The sequence below is a fragment of the Dipodomys spectabilis genome, unplaced genomic scaffold (genome assembly GCF_019054845.1).
Source record: "Dipodomys spectabilis isolate Male_0828 unplaced genomic scaffold, ASM1905484v1 ptg000301l, whole genome shotgun sequence".
NCBI lineage: Eukaryota > Metazoa > Chordata > Mammalia > Rodentia > Heteromyidae > Dipodomys > Dipodomys spectabilis.
This window is the reverse complement of record NW_024870978.1, coordinates 422,987-443,725: the sequence shown is the minus strand read 5'-3', so window position 1 is coordinate 443,725 and position 20,739 is coordinate 422,987. Positions and strand designations below refer to the sequence as shown.

Sequence of the window (20,739 nt, the reverse complement as noted above, 5' to 3'; positions counted from 1 at the left end):
CCATGAATACAGTCCCAAGCCAAACTCTCCTTTATATTTAAAGGATATATAAACATATTTCATGACAAAGAAAACTTGAAACAACATATGTCCACCAAATTATCAGGATAGAATATAATCAAATATATCCTACATAGAGAAGATCAAGAAGAAGAGGAACTGGTTATATAAAATGCTCCCTACCAGAGAACAAGGTAAATATGTTAAGAGTAGATGAGGCACAGCTCCTAACAACAGGTGTATAACATAACAGAATTTATCAGATATTTCTGTCTGAATTCTCAATATCAATGGACTTAAATTTCCAAATAGAAGACATAGATTAGATAGTAGTATCAAAAACCAAGATGCATCCATCTAGTATCTATGAGAGACACATTATCAAACACATTTTATGAAGCTAGAAATAGACTCCTCCTCAAATCACATAGGGACTCACCAAAGAAAGAGAACTATGAACCAAACTCTGTGATAAGCATTAATGCAGAACTTCTTAATAAAATTCTCACTAACCAATTTCAGCAACTAACAAAAAAATCATATGGTATGATCAAATAGGATTCATTTTGGATACGATTTGATTCAATATTCTTGTCAATAAACATAATACAAACCATCAGCAGAACCTGGACAAGAAACACATGATCATCAATAGGGATGTAGAAATAGCTTTTAACAAGCTCCAATACCCCATTATGATTAAAAGGTCTAAGAACCTAGGAATGCATGGAACATTCCTCAATATTACACTGAGTATGTATATGACAGAGATAATTAGCATTTACCTAAGTGTGGAAGCATGAAGACATTAACATGAGGAATGAGAAAAGGATGTCCACTCTCTACTACTCTTCAATATGGTAGTGGACTTTCTTGCAAGAGCAATAGAAAAGAGAAAAACATAAAGCAGATCAAAATAGGGTAGAAGTAAAATTATCCTTTTTTACAGATGAAATGACCCTGTATTTAGAGGACCCTGTAGATTCCTCCCTAAAATTAGTAAAGGTGATGCTAACCTTCAGCAATGTAGCAGGATATAACAACCACAAGAATCAGTAGTTTTTCTGTTACCAACAATGGGAAGATCCACGCTGAAATCCAAAAACAACCTCATATGTACTAGCCTCAAAATCAAATCAAATCTAAACAAAACAAACAACAACAACAAAACTAGGAATTAATTAATTTAACTAAAATTGTGAAGGACCTATATGTGAAAACTTTAAAAATATAAAAAGGGAAATTGAAGGAGATTCAAGGAAATAGAAAGTCTTTCAATGTTCCTGGTTGGAATAATTAACATTTTGAAAACTGCAATACTTCCCCTAAACAATTGGCAATGCAATACTCATCAAAATCCCAACAATATTCTTCAATGTAGAAGAGAAAGCAATGCAACTATAATATGGAATTACAAAATTACAGATGAAACAGCATGATTAGAAATGAATTCATTGGCCTATAGTCATCTTTCACATATAAACACACACACACACACACACACACACACACACACACACACACACACAAAATGGAATTATATTCACCCATCAGAAAGATGACTTTTCACCAGTGGTAAAGAAAATGAAAGGTTTGGGAAAATTATATTAAGAGAAAAGAGAAAGGAATGCAGACTCAGAGCAATATAGTTTTCATGGATTCATTCATTTATTGTAGCATGAAGATGCATACAAATCTATAAGTAAAAGACAGATTCTACCTTGTCCATTAGAATGGCCATTACTAAGAAAACTAACAATAGCAAATGTTGGCATGGATGTAGCCAATTGGGAACTCCATTACACTGTTGGTGGGAAATTAAACATGTTCAACCACTGTGGAATGCAGTACGGAGTTTCCTGAAAAGAGTAAATATAGATCTCCCTTAAGACCCAGTAATTCCCCTCATGGGCAGTAATCCAATAAATAATAAACAAGCTCACATGAAAGCTACCAGCATAACCCTGTTCAGGGCTCAGGCCCAGAGTTCAAGGACTGGAAAAAGTTACCACTCCTGGTATTTGTTTCAGCAAATATAAACCGTTTAATATAAGATACCAAATCAATCTATTTGCAGTAGCTAGATTAAGACTTAAATGTAGTAGGTGATAAATGGCTCCTTTGTTGAATCTTAGGAAGAGATGTAGGTAGTCCATAAAAGGGAGATTTTTTGTTGTTGTTGTTCTAGGGGCTTGAAGTCTGGGCTTGGACACTGTCCCTGAACTCTTCAACTCAAGGTGAGTGCTCTACCATTGAGCAACAGTGCCACTTCTGGTTTTCTGATGGTTAAATGGAAACAAGGGCCTCAGGGTCTTTCTTGCCCAGGCTGGCTTTGAACCGTAGTCCTCAGATCTTAGCTTCCTGAGTAGCTAGGATTACAGCTGTGAGCAACTGGCACCATGTAAAAATGGGGGCTTTTTAGAAAAGAAAATCTACCTCTTCACCAGTGTCTAAACCTCAGATATTACTATTAGAACACTTCACCTTCACCTCATTTCATCAGACATTTGTAAATTTTCTCTTTTCCTTCATGTGGGAATACTACAGTCAATATCAACTCAGCTGAGGGACTGGATCAATTGAATGAAAATTGCTAGCACTTAATTTAAGAACTTTTACATCAAAAGAAATGAAACCCTCATTTGGAATAATTGTTTTCTCTTTTTATTTCAAAACTGTGCTTGATTACTTCCTAATGTGATATTGGATTTCCTAATAGAGTGATGAAATTTTCTTTCTTTTCAACCTTCTCCCACATGTGTCAAATATTTAAGAATTCAAAGATTTGAACTGATAATTGATTAAGCTGACTTCTAAGAAAATGTGCATTTGTGGAATTTGGTCTTCTGTCTTGTTCTTACATGCACAAGCTTTCTATGATTTATTTGTTCTACAAGGAATTCTACATTCCAATCTTTGTGAGACCAGTTTTAGTCTCTCTGATCAGTCTTTCTGATCTTGTCTTTGGAGTCTCATTTGAGTCTACCTCATAAAAACAATATATTAGTTATCAGCTAAATGACTCTCAGCTTCTGTTTTTTGCCTGACTTCATGTAGGCTGTGATAGCAACCCTGCCTGGCTGTGCTTACTGGAGTGTGTGTGTGTGTGTGTGTGTGTGTGTGTGTGTGTGTGTGTGTGTGTGTGTGTGTGTGTGTGTTGTTTTAGATATCTAGGATTACTATTCAAGGTAGTAGTTTCTCTAGGCCCCTGTGATCCCCTGGCCTAGAGTCAATGGGTTTTTCTCTTAGAGATACAAAGAACAACTGACTCAGTTCCTGTTAATTGTCTCAAAATGAAGCAATCAGGTATCCTTGCAAAGCCATCAATAATGCTTTGTAACCACTTACAGAAGTCGTCTATCAAGATGGCTTTTCAAGGTTGACTCTGAAAAATGTTCATTTCCAAGTAGGCATCATAAAGCAGATCACATTCCTGGAATCAGACTTTTGGAAGGAAGGTTCCCTTTTCTTCCTTCTCTTATGATAGATCAAACCATATTCTTCAGTTGTGGCCAGCCTGGAGGACATATTCCCAAGAATATTCTGTAGTGTAAAACAGGACCAACTTTCAAAATAACGGTGTAAATACTTGTTTACTACAGACTGATTTATCTTGCTTTTATCTCTTGTTATTTTCACTACTTTAAACACATGGGTAATATATATTGGGATTAGACAAAGGATTAATGGAATAAACATTCAGTTTACTTTCATAGATCCAACATAATACAATTAACCCGTAATGGACAAATAAATCCAACTCTAGAAACAATGTCATGAATATAAAATAAGCCTTAATATGTATAATCTGGCACACATAAACCATCATCTACTGAAAAATTCAATCTCTCTGTTAATATTTATTTGGTATGAAATATTAAAAATTTAATTAATGAATTTGACTTTTAAGTATTATATGAAATAGTCCTAGTGTATATAATTGTAAATAATTTTATAGATGTCACCTAGAGAAGAATTTAACATGCATGTAGAAATCAAATTTCCACAATTTAAGCTATATGAGAGGGGTCGTATCCTCGTGTACTATGTGGTGTGAATTTTACCACAGTGATGAACCTTTCCAACTAATACCAATTGTCATGTGCAGTAATTTATTATTTGATGTTAAGATGAGTGCTAAGTGTAGAATACACTTTGAATTATTACATTAACTCACAGAAATGAAGCAATAATAATATGTTATTTGTTTAAATTCTAATGTTTCTAAATTTTACAATTCATTAAATATATTATTAAAATTATTTTCACTTTCTTCTTTTCTATAGCTGCGGAAACTAAAATTTTATATTAAACATTCAATATTAAGAAATCAATAATAAGTAAACTATTATTAAAATGACATACTATTAAGCTGTGATTTGAATTATACTTCTAATAAATTGTGATGTAAACAAGTCAATAGAATTAAGGGTGATCATTTTTAAACTTAGCAGCTTGTTTTTTTTTTTTTATTTTATATTTTGGGTCCGATCGTGGGTCCTGAACTCTGGGCCTGGGCTCTGTGCCTCAGCATTTCAGCTCAAGGCTAGTGCTCTACCACTTGAGACACAGCACCACTTCTGGCTTTTTTCTTTTTGTCCATGTTGTGCTGAGGAATCGAACCCAGGGCCTCAGGCATGCAAGGCAAGCACTCTACCATTGAGCCACCTTCCCAGCCCAGCAGCTTGTTATTTGTTTCCTAATTGTGTCATTTGTTATTCTTGGTCCAAGTCATCTCTTCATCTTAATTGTTTAGTTTTCTATTTTATCTCTATTGGTTTTCTGATTGTGCATTGAACACTGAACTTCGATTTATATCTTGGCTGTTGTTGTGAATAATGTGAATAACAATGAACTACAGATATATTTACGAGTTACCCAGAAAGAAATAATCACATGTTTGGTGGGTCAGATGTTATTTCAACTATGCTTTCTTTAGAAAACTTCATACTACTTTCTACAAGGAGAATACTAAACTGTATTTTGACCAAGAGTGTAGAAAATTTCCTTTTCCTCACACTCTCACCAACATTATTACCTTTTATTTAAAAGGTAATAAAGGGCAAATTTTTACTCTCTTCAGTACCCCAGACTGGCTTAAGACTGAAATCCAGCCTCTTAAATGCTTGGAATTACAAACCTTTACCACCACACCTGGTTCCTTTGATTTTTTGTGATGAGAGTTATAATAGTTATAAAGTAGTATCATACTAATTTTGAATTACATTTCTCTAATGACTTTTGATCACAAAGCATTAAGCCAGCACAGAAGTTATATTAAACACAACTGTGTAAACCCACTGGTGATATAGAATGGTTTATGGAAAACATGTCTATTCAAACTTTTGTCCATTTTTAATGAAGTTTCTTGTTAATCTCATCTTTAATCTCTCTATACAAAAATAATTAATTCAAGGTAGTAAAAAGGAAAAAATTAAGCAACTCCTAACATTTTTCAATTTTCAATAACATGATATTGCTTAAATCATTATATGTTTAGGCTTGAGACTATATAACAACTTATTTAGACCTTTTACATAGCTATAGGTATTTTATTTATTTTATATTGATTGTTCTTTCCAAAGCCTGAGTGTCTAATTTTGGTTTCTTTCAGTCTTAAGTAGTTCAGATTTCAAACTGAAGAATAAATGGAAGTAAGCAAACAAAAAATACATTTCTTCTCATCTGATAATGCCTCTACAAGAATGAGAAAAGAGTTCATCATTCTAAGGACCCTTAATTCTTAAGATAACATTTGCTATAATACTAATGTTATTATCATTTTAGTGTTGGGAAAAATTGTAATTAAAGGCACTAAGAGCATGGCCCATGACACACAGTGAGGATGGAAATGAGTCAAATTTCCAAAAGTCTTTCAGCAATACACAAAAGGTAAATAAATTCTCTCCATTCTCTGATACTCTCAATTCACTATTCATATTGATCAAGAAATAATAGCATAGCAATTATTGCCCATGGTGATTGTTTTCTGTTCATTTTGTCTTCAACACAGACTGTGTTGGTGACGTTGGGTTATTATGCACAGAACTAAGCTTATAAATTATGGTCCAAAGTTAGGCAAATTTCTTCTATCCCATAGTTCCAGTATCGTTTTTACAAAGTACTAAATCTTTTAAATATCATCACATACTGTGATTTAAGAAGTCAAGAATGAAAAAATTCACATATAATCACTCCAAAATTCTTTAAAACTAGGAGTTGATAAAACAGGACTCTGTGCAGTAAATTTTCTTCTACTTTTAAAATTATTCTGAAAGCCTTGTGCTGGTTTGTCACACCCGTAATCCTAACTACTCAAGATACCTACTCAAGAGCCTAACATCTGTGGATAACATTTGGAAGCCAATCAGGGCAAAATAAATTCATGAGATTATTTTGCAAAAATTTTAATGAACTAGCAAAGGGCCAGGAATGGAGATGTAGCTTATATAATAGCTCACCAATCTAGAGAGCAAGATATAGCGAGACCTTGAAGCCCTGATTTCAAACTCTGTGCATGCCAACACGCAGGAATGCACACACACTCACTTCTTCGAAATATCTTCATATCAGTGTTTTGCATTAATTTCTTTGTTAATGATATTATATGGGTAAAATAGGCAAAATAAACTCTTCCATCTCAAAATATTTTTTTGTAGAAATACTGTACAGGGGAGTTACAGTAACATGAGCAAAGTAATAAGTACATTTCCTGTCAAGCATTGTTACCTCCTCCTTTGTTTTTTCCCCACATTTCTTCCATTCCACCTCCACAAGTACACTCCTCACACCCCCAAGCCCCACCAAATGTCCCCAGCCTAAACTGTAAAGCTCGTTTTTCAAAATAATGTCTTGTGAATCTATTGTTATACAATGAGTCAAACTGCATTCCTATTTAAGCATGTTGTTTTTTTTCCCTTCCCCTCCCCAAATTAGAGAAGTGTATATACAATATGCAGGTGCACTAACATCAAATAAAGTGAAAACAGGGGTTATACTGTTGGGGAGGAACATATAAAAAAACAAAAAAATCACGTCGTACATTATAAATATGTGAGCAACAACAGCACGAAAGAAAAAAAAAACACTTGTGTCTCTATCTTGGGGGTCATTTAGCTTAACATCAACTTATCTAGTCATATACACATAGCTTTTCAACTTTTCTGCTTATCCCAGACATATACTAGTTATTGCAAATAAGGGATACCATGGGACCTATGTTTCTTTGGACTTGGCTTACATCAGTTAATATAATTTTTTCCAAGACTTTCCATTTCCTAACAAATTGGGCGATGTCATTCCCTCTGATGGAGGCATAGAATTAATATACAGACATATATATGTATATATATATATATATTTATATATATATAGTATATGTGTGAGTGTGTGTGTGTACACACATATACACACAGAACATTTTCCTTTTTTGTTTTTTAGAGCAACTTAGTTTTCCACCTTCATCATTTTTTCAAATGTTTTTATTGTAATTAAGTGGTTACATAAATTCCCAAATTTCACAATATTGTGGGATAGTGATTCTTAGTTAAAGTCACAAACACATTCTATCTTTGATGGAGCAAATTGTCTATTATGGTCTACAACATTTATGAGTTCTATGGGCTTTACAATAGAGTTATTTCTTCTATATGTATACTTCTTTTGTTTTGAAATATGTATATATTTTTTGTTTTGTATAGCGTCAGCTGTTCCCACTTTCCCACTTGTTCCCTCCCTCCCTTCAGTGACATGGAGTTGCTTAGTTCATTTTGGTCAATGTCCAGTGCAGCTGATGGATCCCACTGTTGTATGTTTTTCCCTGATTCCCTCTAGTCCTGTGTCATCCTCCTGGTTTCCCTTCAGTGTGCACATATGATCAGCAGAATGGAGTTATTTAGTAGTGATTCTACCAGATGAGTGGAAGTTCTTGATTTCTTAAGTGTTGTTAATTTTGTCATATCACCTTACATTTTGGATTTAACATCCGCTTATCCCGGAGACTGTGTGCCGTTCATCTATTTGCTTTTGGCTTACCTCGCTCAACATGGTTTCCTGTAGCTTGATTGATTTCCCTGTTAATTCCATTATTTTGACCTTTCTAATGGCTGGAAAATATTCCGTTGTGTATAGTTACCACAGTTTTTGGATCTATTCATCTCTGGTGGGACATATGGGTTGTTTTCATATCCTGGCTATTGTGAACAGTGCTGCAATAAACATGGTGGTGCATGTGTCCTTGAATATTGGTACCTGTTGTTCAGGATAGATGCCTAGAAGTGGTATGAGTGGGCCATAAGGAAGGTCAATATTTAGCTTTCTGAGGACTCACCAGACTGCTTTCCAAAGTGGTTGTGTAAGTGTACATTCACACACACACAAACACACACACACACACAGAGAATGTTTTCTTGATCATTCTTCTACTGAGGGACATCGGGGTTGGTTTCATATCTTAGCTATGGCAAATAATGCTACAATGAACATTGTTGTGGTGGTAGTTTTAGTGTGGACTTGTTTGTGATCATTTAGGGGAATGCCCAAAAGTGGAATTGCTGTGTAATAGGGGAGCTCTATGTGGAGTCTTTTGAGGAACCTCCAAACTGCTTTCCAAAGTGGATGAACAAGTTTACACTCCCACCAAGAATGCAGGTGGCTTCCCTTCTGTCCACATCCCTTCCAGCATCTGTTGTTGTAAAAATATGGAACGATTCACTAATTTGCGTGTCATCCTTGTGCAGGGACCATGTTAATCTTCTCTGTATGTTTCAATTTTAGTGTATGTGTAGCCAAATTGAGCACAGAACATTTATATATATATATATATATATATATATATATATATATATATATATATATATATATATATACATATATGTAAATTGTAATTGATTTTCTTAAACTAGACAATTCAACAAAAAGTAAGTTCAAAAGAATTGTGAAATTTTAGAACCATTTATTTCTTACATAAGCACACATTTAAGAATAAATTCAAGATTGACATGCCAAAAACAAAATAATTCCAGGTATTTGTTGCTCATGAGATGTGTAGGAGGAGGAATTCAATTATTCTACCCAAGGCACCTATCATAGTGATCATTGCAGCAAATGTTAAGGTTTGTTAAAACTTTTAATGTTTTAAATATGTTTAATTTTGGGATTTGCTTATATATGACAAAATTAAGACTGTTTGGCATGTCATAAAATTTTTCAATAAAGTATATAATATTTCTAGTAGCAAGTACTAGTAAGTATGTACATTTCAGAGTTTATAGAAACTTTACTAATGAGAAGTAGCAAAGACTGTTTAAAGAAGCAGAGTGAAGAGTTAAGATTTAAAGTACACAGTTTCTGTTAAATCTTTTGGGCTCCCTTATGTTATATGTTAGTGATGAACAAATAATGATATAAGCCACATACAAGTGATGAGATGAACTATAAATAGTAATCTTATTGGGTAAATTTAAAGGCTACTCATAGCATTATCCAGTTTTAAATGTACAGGAATACGAGAAAATAGTAAAATCTACTATGTACACTTCAAATACTGAAAACCCTGGTAATTGTTTTGCTTTTTATTTTTAGTAAACATTAATATTTAATTATTTTTTTCTTTATAGCATTTTTTCCTTGTTGTAATATAATACAACTTTTTGTGAGTCGTGATTAAGAGGAACTTTGAGAATATTATTGGGATAGCCACAACATTTTTCATAGGTGCATGTGAATTTACAAAGAGCAAAACTAAAACCAAAATATTGATTAAAAATTTTATCAAGTAGAGTCTGAATCAGGAGTGTTGATAAATGTCCACACCTAAAATCTTAACCCTAGGCTGAAGTAGTAGTATTACAGAATTGAGGCCACAAAATTGAGAAAATGTGTTTTGTTTTGTTTTTTTTTTGCTTTGGTTTTGTTGGTTGTGGGGCCTGAACTCTGGGTCTTGGGTACTGTCCCTCAGCTCTTCAGCTCACGGCTAGTGTTACCACTTGAGCCACAGCACCACTTTCATCTTTTTCTGCTTATGTCGTGCTGAGGAATGAAATTCAGACCTCATGCATGCAAGTCAAACACTCTACCACTGAGCCACCTTCCCAGCACCTGAGAAACTGTGATTTAAAAAATCATCTGAACAAAATTTGCTTTCTGCTTTGGGTTATATAATGAAATATGTAAACATATTTTTATATTTTTGTGAATTGTCATACTTCTAAATTTATACTAACTGCAGCCAATTTATCTTTTTCAAAATCAAGAAATATTTCTGAGAATTTGCTTCTGTGAAGACCGTTTTTGCATTTATAATTTCTTCTTAGTCATTTTTATTTTTTATCAAAATCACTTTATATTTTATGTTGATGAGTTATCATACATCAACTACCTTCAAATGTACATGTAGAATCTCAATATAGCAGTATGAATATTCTCATAAACCTCTTGTTTATCTGTTACACACTTTAAGTATTATGATATTTTTCTCTTTCTTTCATTCTCTCTCATTTCTGGTCTTTCTCTATCATGCTCCATGTCTGCTACTTAGATTATCTGCTGGTCTACTATTATCCTTCAGGGTCCACTGGTTTTGTGAGAACATGATAGGGACCATCACTTACCCATGCATTCTTTAAGAGTTATAACACTGACGTGAAATTATTCTTTGCCATTCTAAATGGCAAAACAACAGATCTAGGAATTCCTTTTCACTTTTAGTACTATTATAAATTTTATCACATACGAATCATTGAGACTGATAAGATACTTTTAGCTTGGGACCTAAAAGTTCTTTTTCTTTTAAAAACAACCTTTTTCTTTTATTATCAGTAAGTAACAAAAACAAAGCTTTCCTATGGAAAGTAGGCTGAAGTTGTTCATAGGAATGAAAAGCAAGGTAATGGGGGAGATGTACAAAGGATACCCCTCATATAGCACCGATCCTTAGAACAGTTTATCATGTACACTTTGTGATAAGGACAATGTGCTGGGAACTCTAGATTAAATCACTGAACACCTGATATATATTTATATGCACGTATATTTATATATGTATATTTATTTATATATGCATATATGTGTATATAGGCCCATATATGTATACATGAATGTTACTATACACACAAATACACACATACGTACACACATGTACACATGCACAAATGGAGAAAGACACATAGATATAACCAACAAAAGTTTCTCTAGTTGTTGAATATATCTTTGACAGAATGCTTGATAACAAATATGTTGAAGATATATTTGTCTCTAAGAGTACTTTTACCACTCCTCTTATCTCTTACAACTGGTAGGTTTAGAGAGATTCGACTTGAAAAATGCAGTACAAGTGATAGCAAGTCACTTGGAAATCTCAATAAGTATAAGTCATATGGTGTCTCCCTGCTCCCCATGGAATGCTTGCTCTTGTAGACATTCTCAACATCCAAAGTAGTAGGACAATATCCTTGTTAAGAATAAAGTTATAAGGCTTTAAGTGGCATCCTTCCTTGGGCTCTTTTCCAACAGCCAGCATCAATTCCTAAGCAGATGAGTGACTCCCCAAAAGACTGGAGCACAGGTCAAAATTTAACCAACCCTTGTGAAAAGTTTAAAGTGAGAAATGCCGACTGAGGTCGTGCTGATGTCCTGGCCACGAAAATGAGAAAAAAAGAAAGTTTTTTTATGTATTAAAATTTGAGAATAATTTGTAACCTGTCAATAAATGGGTAGAACACAATTATACCAACTGACAAAAGATGATGTGCATTTCATTTATGTGCTTTTGGACTTGGAAAGTGTTTTTAAGTGTGTGTACACAAGTAGAATCAGCATGAAACAAGCCAGCATTTCTTCATTTAAGATACAAGGAAAGGATACAGGTTGACCCATTTTAACAATGAGATTTGCAAGATACTATTAGAGGGGGGTGGACGGAGGTGTTGGGGATGTGTGAAGGTAAGGAATAGTAGGGGAAAAACAAAGGAGGTGGTAACAATGCTCAATAAGAAATGTACTTATTACCTTACTTATGTAACTGTAACCCCTCTGTACAGTATCTTTACAATAACATATATATTAAAAACATACAAGGAAAACTGTACATATAGCAAGTTGTATGTGTTACTCAATATAAGTAAAGAATTGGTTTTAGGACCACAGGCATACTAAAATTTTGGATGCTCAAATTCTCTATGTAAACACAGTATATTATTTTCATTAGAATCTGCCCACAACCTAGTGCAGTGTAATTTCTGTGAAAATTTTTACTACATGCTATGTTTGTAATGGAAACTGAAATATATTCACTATCAACAGATACAAATTTATTTCAGATAATTTTTGTCTGCATTTTGTGGATGGAATTGCGAGAGCTAATTTGAAAATCACAAATTTAATCACCAAGAGCTGTCTTCAAGATGTAACAAAGATCTAATACAGCATCATTGAATGGTATGGGACTCTAAGGAGAAGTACTTGAATTGAAACATTATCAGAAAGTGTAAGCAAGCAAAGACTATTTAGAAATGCAGCTGCTAGATTTCTCATGGAGAGCTTTTATAACATTTTGTGAAACACAAGTCAGAACCTCATGGAAGTGTAGACAATTTTCCTTCTCCTTTCTGTCAATCTTGGTCATTATAAACTAGAATAATCCTGTAATAAGAAAATGTTTATGAAAAGTGGGGGAAGATGGTGGAGGAGAACCTGGAGGCTAAACAATCCTTCGCATAGAAAGCAGATTTAGTGTTCCAGCGAACAGTACTAGGCTAGAGTATCACACTAAGTGTGCCATCACAGTACAGAGTTTGGCTAGAGAGGGAAAATCCAGGGAAGGCGACAGATCTGAGCAGTTGCTGTAGCCATGGCTGAGGCAGCTTTGGTGGCGGCCATACCCACTCTGCCATACATACAACAGAGAGGGTCCAGGACAAAGGCACCAGACACAGTGGGTGTGCAGATTCAAATCAACACCAGCAACAACTGAAAAGGAGCAAATTAGTTAAACCATCTTAACAGGCCCATATCAAGCATTGAAATAGAAAAAGCAGTAAGAGACCTCCATTCTTAGAAAAGCCCAGAACCACATGGATTTACAGCAGAATTCTACATGGTTTTCAAAGCAGAGCTCATACCAATACTCCTCCAAATCTTCAATGAAATTGAAAGAGAAAGTTCACAACCTAACTAATTCTATGAAGTCATCATAACCCTCATCCCAAAACCAGGCAGCAACTCATCAAAGAAAGAGAATTATACACCCATTACATTGATAAATATTGATGCCAAACTTCTCAACAAAATTTTGGCCAAACAATTCAACAATTCATCCAAAAAATTACATACCATGATCAAATAGGATTCAGTTCAGGGATGCAAAGCTGGTTCAATATACACAAATCAATTAATTAACACCACTTTATGATGAAGTTTCTGGATAAACTAGGAATCCAAGGAATATTCCTCAATAAAATAAAGGCTGCATATGACAAACCTGCAGCCAGCATTATACTTAATTGTCAAAAAGTAAAGACATTTCCTCATAACTCAGAAATGAGACAAGGACGTCCACTCTCTCCACTTCTCTTCAGTTTACTATTAGAATGCCTAGCTACAGCAATAAGAAAAGATGGAAACATAAAAGGGATTCAAACAGGGGAAGATGAATTAAAACTCTCCCTCTTTGCAGATGACATGATCTTGTATTTAACGAATCCCATGGACTCCACTCCCAAATTACTCATGCTGATTCAAAACTATGGCAATGTATCAGGGTATAAAATTAACCCCCAAAAATCAATGGCTTTTCTGTTTGCCAACAATGAGAAAAGAGTGGCTAAAATCAGAAAAGCAACTCCATTCTTAATAACCCCACAAAAATAGAATAGCAATGAATTAACTTAACCAAAGAAGTAAAGGATCTCCATGATGAAAACTTTAAAAACCTGAAAAAGAAAATCAAAACGGAACTTAGAAAGTGAAAAAACTCCCTTGATCCAGGATTGGAAGGATTAACATCGTGAAAATGGCAATACTTCCCGAGGCTATCTGCAAATTCAATGCAAAACCAATCAATATTTCAATCTCATTCTACAAGGAAATAGAGGAGGCAATCCAAAAAGCCATATGGAACGATAAAAGGCAATGAATAGCATAAATAATCCTTAACAGAAAAACCAGTGCTTGAGTAATATCAATACCAGATTTCAAACTCTACTACAAAGCATTAGCAAACAAAGCAGCTTGGTACTGGCACAAGAACAGACCTCAGGACCAATGGAATAGAATTGAAAACCCAGAAATGAGCCTATAGACCAATAGACACTTAATCTTTGATAAAGGAGATAAAAAATAGAATGGAAGAAAGTCAGCCTCTTCAGTAAAAGCGCTGGCAAAATTGGTTAATCACTCATAGAAAACTAAAGCTAGATCCTTATCTATCATCCTGTACCGAATCAGAGAAAAATGAAAAGAATACTTAAAAAGGACCAAAAGTTCAGAAGAGATAAACACACACACACACACACACACACACACACACACACACACACACACACACACACACACACGTATACACCGAAAATAAAAATTATGGGAGGAAAATAAGATTACTAGAAAACAATTTTAAAAATTAAAAAAAAATTTAAAAAGTTCAAATAAGAGTTCTTTGATTGCAACAATGAGATGTACAATTCATTATGTCGAAAATCGAACTTAACACCTTTGGTGGGGGGTCGGGGAGAAGGGGGGGAAGGAGGGGAGAAGTATGGGAAAGAATGGGAAGGGGACACAACAAGGAAGCAACAATGCTTGATAAGAAATCTACTCGTTATCTTGCCCATGTAATTGTAACTCCTCTGTACTGTATTCTTACTATAAAAAATAAAATGAAATTTAAAAAAAGAGTTCTTTGATTTTTTTTGGTGGGGGGGATGGGGGCAATGGTACGATTGTGTATCTCCCGTGTCCATAACCAGTCTCTTGGTGGAGTCTCTGGTCTGCTTTTGTGTTGTTTGTTTTTCCTGTGGCTTGATTGTTTTCATAAGTTAGTTTGTTTGAACAGGCAAAGAAGTGCTTTGCCTAACCGATTGTTTTGTGATCCTCCTCCCAGGCTAGTTCAGTGGGAGGTAGATTTGCTTTGAGTATCCCAAAAGAAGGAGATGGGAGTTTCCTCTAGTTTGGAGATGCTGTGATAAGACTAGATTATGGGTATAGTTGAGGCCTTTCAGCAATCAGTAGCTTTTCCTTGCTGGGCTAGCTCCTGAGACTCTCAGAGAGCCCAGCTTGGAGCCATTCTCAGGGTTTATGTTTACTGAGTTTCATGTGTTTGTCTAGGCTGCTGTAGGGAGGGGCAGCCTCTGTCTCTGTTTACCCAGTGATGAAAGTCACTCCTCAGGGGGCAGATTTTCTCTGTCTGGACTGATTTACTTTTCCCTGGGTGGAGCTGAGCCTGGCAGGTCAGGGCATGTTCCTGTGACCTGCTAAATGGCTCTTTTGTTTTCTTCCAAGGCCTGAGTTGGAGCTAGTTGCTCAGCAGGGCCTTTGCTAGTATCAAAGATGGAGATCTCCAGTGGTAGGGGACATGCATCCTTCCCTCCTCTGCTCCCTGGTAAGGAATGAGGAGATGAGGGTTCTACTCAGGCCAGAGTATTGTTCCTGGGCAGTTTTTGGTCTGTGATCTGCAGGATGAAGATATCTGCTCCTTATCAGTTCTTGCTTGTGTTGGGTAGAATCCGCTTGCCCGCCACATCTGATGCCTTTGTCCCAGATTCTCTCTGTAGTTATGGCTGCCAAGAGTGTCTCTGCTACCAACTCTGCCACTGCAGCCATGGCTAGCTGCATGTGTTCAGATCTGTTTCCTTGCTTGGATTTTCCCTCTCTGTCCAAACTCTCTGTATTGAGATGAAACACTTGGTGTGACTCTGTAGCCTAAGAATGTTCACTGGAATACTAAAATGCTTTCTTTGGGAGAGCTTGTTTAGCCTTCAGCTTCTCCTCTGCCATCTTCTCCCGAATCTCATGATTTTTTTATGAGTGTTTTTTTTTAGGGAAAAATGTCATTGGTGTTGATATTTTGTGTTGGCATAAAATGAGCCTACTATTCTCTTAATTCAATAAAATAAAACTCTCTGGCTGGGCACTGGTGGCGCATGCTTGTAATCCTAGCTACACAGGAGGCTGAGATATGAGGACCTCAGTTCAAAGACAGCCCAGGCAGGAAAGTCAGTGAGACTTATCTCCGATAAGCCAATAGAAAAACAGAAGTGGCACTGTGGCTCAAGTGGTAGAACACTCACCTTGAGCTGAAGAGTGTAGGACCAGTGCCAGAGATCAAGCCCCATGAACGACCAAATAAAAAAAACAAAACAAAACAAAACCTCTCTGATTCTATGACAGCAAAAATTTTGTGGGTAATAGTTAAGACCAGGTTGCCATTCTAAAATATATATATATATCACCCCGCAAAAAAGAGGAACAATAGGAAATATATACCATGAAACTTATAAATCTTAATGGACGAACGGTCTGTCAGTTTGTTTTAACATTTTATCAAAAATGAAAGCAATACTTGATAGTATTTTATTAAGGCATTTAAATTTCTTTGACCTTGACATTTAAGATTCACTTTAAAAAGAAATTCAACAGGTGACAGTGTTTTCTCCTTACATTTCCAAAGAAATGATTATGTCATCCTTATAGTGTATAGCACAATATAACCAGAAAGCATTTGTTAAGGAAAAAAATTCCCATTCTTTGTTTTGCTTGTCTGTATTTAAAGCTGCATACCACATCTTACCCACCCTATTGTCTGTCTTCTCATTTGAAACATTTCAGTAAATGTGTCAGCCAGCAAAGTTTTACAAAATAGCATGCTTTCATTCATTGTGTTTCCAAAATATATCTCACAAATGCCAACAACAAAACACAACTTAAAACATCTGTGGATTTTTCTGTTTATGGTGCAAAGTAATCACTTTCCATAATCCTTAGAACCAGATCATCACAGGCATTAAATGCTCTTTCACTCTCATGCTTTAGAACAGCAGCATGTAACAATGGTGTACATGTTAATTTGTTCACCACATCTGGTTTGTTTTCAGCAAGGGCTGACTTCATGGAAGATGGTAATGGATGAGTTGAGCAATTATGTAGTTTAAAAGGGCTCTGAGTTGGGGATAAAGAATATCCATTTATGTGACTAAATATTTAAATTAAATACTATAATGTATACTCCTTCAATTTTTTGGCTAACATGTTCTACAATCTTCGTATTTTTAAAAGAAATATTGTACGTTGTTTCCTTGGTGACAACGTAATTGGAAGACTTAAAATTTTCCTATACCATGGCCATCTGAAATGAGATGGATGTACTTAGGTTAGCATAAAGAAATTTTGGGACAGCATTAATGTTTGAATCTTGGATGGGATTTGATTGGGAACTGTGACAGGCTTTCATAGTATGAGAAGAAAAACAAAAGGCCATACTAATACTTTTATTTGCCACATTGTTTTATTAGTTTATTCAAACACACACATATAAACACACAGATACACATTATGAAGACCCAGTCAGTCTGCAAGAAAATATTTTAATAGGAATTCCATAAAATATTTAGTCTGCTGAGATCTGATTAGAATTTATAGAAATATGTAGTGGCTTCCACCCCTACACAAGTTATTATCATTGGTGAAGATGTTGCCATTTGATTTTAGAATGCCCCAGAAAGACCTATGTGTTAAAGAAAAGTGACATTCCAATTCCTCCAAGACTGTGGAGCATACTTGAATAGTTCTTCTGGAGATTAAGTTCTTCAGAGTTAAACTCATGAGAAAATAGATGCTCATCTTCTTTCTTCTTCTATCTTTTAATCATTCTAGGTTAAAAACATTTCTCTTTGACATACTCCCCTCCTTGACATTGTCTTGTCACTGGCCCCCAAAGCAATAACACCAGCTGAACATACACTGAAACATTCAATCTTGTACATCTGAGTAAGCTTTTCTGCTTAATAAATGAACAATATCACTTATTATGGTAGGTTATAAAGCTAACCCAAAGTTCTAGTTTTTCTAACAATGTGGAGTATATTAATATGTGCTTCATTATAAAATATCTAACTCCATGTTGTATATTGTGTTTTTTTTTCTGTTGATCCTAGCGCTTACAGTCAGGGCCTAACTGTAAAACGGTTTGCAATAAATAATCACATTACTTTTATGATTCCATAATTTTACTTGTTTTCCTACAAATTTATAGAATACTGTAGCTATGGAAAATCAATAAATATTGAATTTTAATATCGGATTACCTATCACTGCAAGTGTTCTCAAAATTTATCTACACTGAAATGATTGCCGTTGCTATCTTTCTCAAGATTCCAAATGTTTATACTTTCAGCTGACCTTTTACAAAACTCATACCCCAAACATAATTTTTAGTTTGTTCATGCAATCATAAATATATGGCACAAAATGTTAATTAATTTATTTGCTGTCATTAATAGAGTGTACCTAATAGAATTAAGTATATACCCTCAGGGAAATAAGATATTTCATTCTAAATCCAGACTTGCAGGGAGACAGACAGACACCCACACCCACACACATACACACACCCACAATCTCTCTCTCTCTCTCTCTCTCTCTCTCTCTCTCTCTCTCTCTCTCTCTCTCTCTCTCTCTCACACACACACACACACACACACACACACATACTTACCACTCTGACTCAGGTCAGGTTCCAGACATTGGGTATCAGACTTTCTTGTCCAGACATAAAATACATTCATAATTCCACACATATAGAAACACCAGATCATTCAAAATAATGAGAATATTTGACAGAACCACCCCGCTCTGAACCATCTACTCCCTGATTTCATTCATTCATATTGATGCATTTTTCATATCATAATTAAAATCTTTTTGTATCTCTCTATTTAGCAGAAAATATGTTATCATATAAGAGAAAATGTAGGTAAAATTACTTTTTGCATATGAAATAATGACATTCCTGAGGTTAAAACATGCCTGTTTTTCACTTTGTTTGCCAAAATGGAACTATTAGACCTTCTGAGTATTTAACTTAAAACCTAAACCTTCAAATTTCACTAGGATTTGAATTGCGTTACTACAACATTAATGTAAAATAAAGAGAAAGAAAATTATGTTTATCACACCTTAATCCCTGAATTGTCTTTATTATAAAAACCATTACATTTCTATAACATGATAAACATCCTGAAACAAACTATGAGTATGGAAACAGAAGAGTCCGTTTTTTGTTTACTGTATGTTGTTATTTATAGTTTGTGATGATTCTGTTTTCTTTACCTTATGCATGGTATATTCATTCTAAGTCTTCAGGAAGGTGGGAGTGGGCACAGAGCTTTAGGGAAAGGGTGAAAAAATGAAACAGTGGAGTTCCTTGAACATTGATGAAAGTGAACTATTTAACACGTGGGTGGGGAAAGAAGGGAGGGAATGGGAAAATCAGGAACTGAAGACATTTCCTAAAAGGAAATGTACACATTACCTGACTCATGTAATTGTAATACCTCTATAAATCAACTTAATAACAGAGTAAATTTATTTTAAAAAGTCAAACAAAACATTGTTTCTTAGAATCGTACAAGTATGTTTTGTTCACTGGTTTGAGCTGGATGAGTCTATATCTGAAAATAGCTACATTTACATTCATTGGGTGAATCATGTTCATTGTTGCATTTTCTGTAGCCAACATATGGAATCAGCCCAGATGCCTCTCACTGCAAAAAGGCATCAAGAATTGTGTGTAGGTGTGTGTGTATGAATTATATATATATATATATATATTCATAGTTATATGTGTACATACACAAATACCTATATATGTATACATATATATGTATATACAGATGTATATATACATGTATATAGACATATCTGTTTATTATTATTTTCATTTGTCTGTAAGTTAGCATTTTACTTTATTTACCAAACGTGTCTTTAATGATTTTACTTTTTTTTTATTTTATTTTTAAAATGTTGTACAGAGGGGTTACAGTTACATGAGTAAGGCAATGAGTATATTACTTGTTGATCATTATTACCACTTCCTTCCTTGTTGTTATCCCACTATCCCTTCCCTCCCCCAGCTCCCACATTCCTTTCTCCCCACCATTCGCAGCATGAAGTGGTAAGGTTCATTTCCAATATAGTCTTATTGGTATCTGTGTTGCAATGGGTCATCCTGTTTCCTTGTTTCAGTGTTTTGTACTTCCCTTTACCCTCCCCAGATTAAACATGTATATACAAGACGCAGGGTATCAAAATCGAGTAAATGACAACAGGGGATATTCCATAGAGGAAAGAACATACTAAGGAAACAACAACAACAAGAATGAATAAAATGACGTTGCACATTTACAACAGTAACAATAGATACAGAACTCCTAAACATGTCCCTTATTACCAAGCTAGTTATTGCAATTCATGTCCTTATCATTTTTGGAACTTCACTAAAATGTTTTGTAGCCTTCCATGTGGACTTATATGTTCAATTTTTCCTAAATCTATCTACTCATATGATACCAGGCCGCTCTCTTCTGAAGCCAAAAAGGCAGCCTTCTAAAGCTTGGTTCCAAATCACTTGTATTTTTTCTTTGTACTAAGAATGCTGATTAAAGCCCAGTGCTGGTAGATCATTTTATAATTGTAGCAACTCAGGAAGCTGAAATGAGGATCGTGGTTCAAAGCCAGCCTGGGCAGAAAAAG

At 34.9% G+C, this 20,739-nt stretch overlaps 1 non-coding gene across 1 annotated transcript; it reads right to left on the bottom strand.

The window, feature by feature from the left end:
* Nucleotides 1-8,693: 8,693 nt before the first annotated feature.
* On the bottom strand, nucleotides 8,694-8,799 carry LOC122127495. Its single transcript, XR_006151170.1, has one exon. It is a non-coding gene; the product is annotated as a U6 spliceosomal RNA (small nuclear RNA).
* Between the last annotated feature and the right edge of the window lie 11,940 nt (nucleotides 8,800-20,739).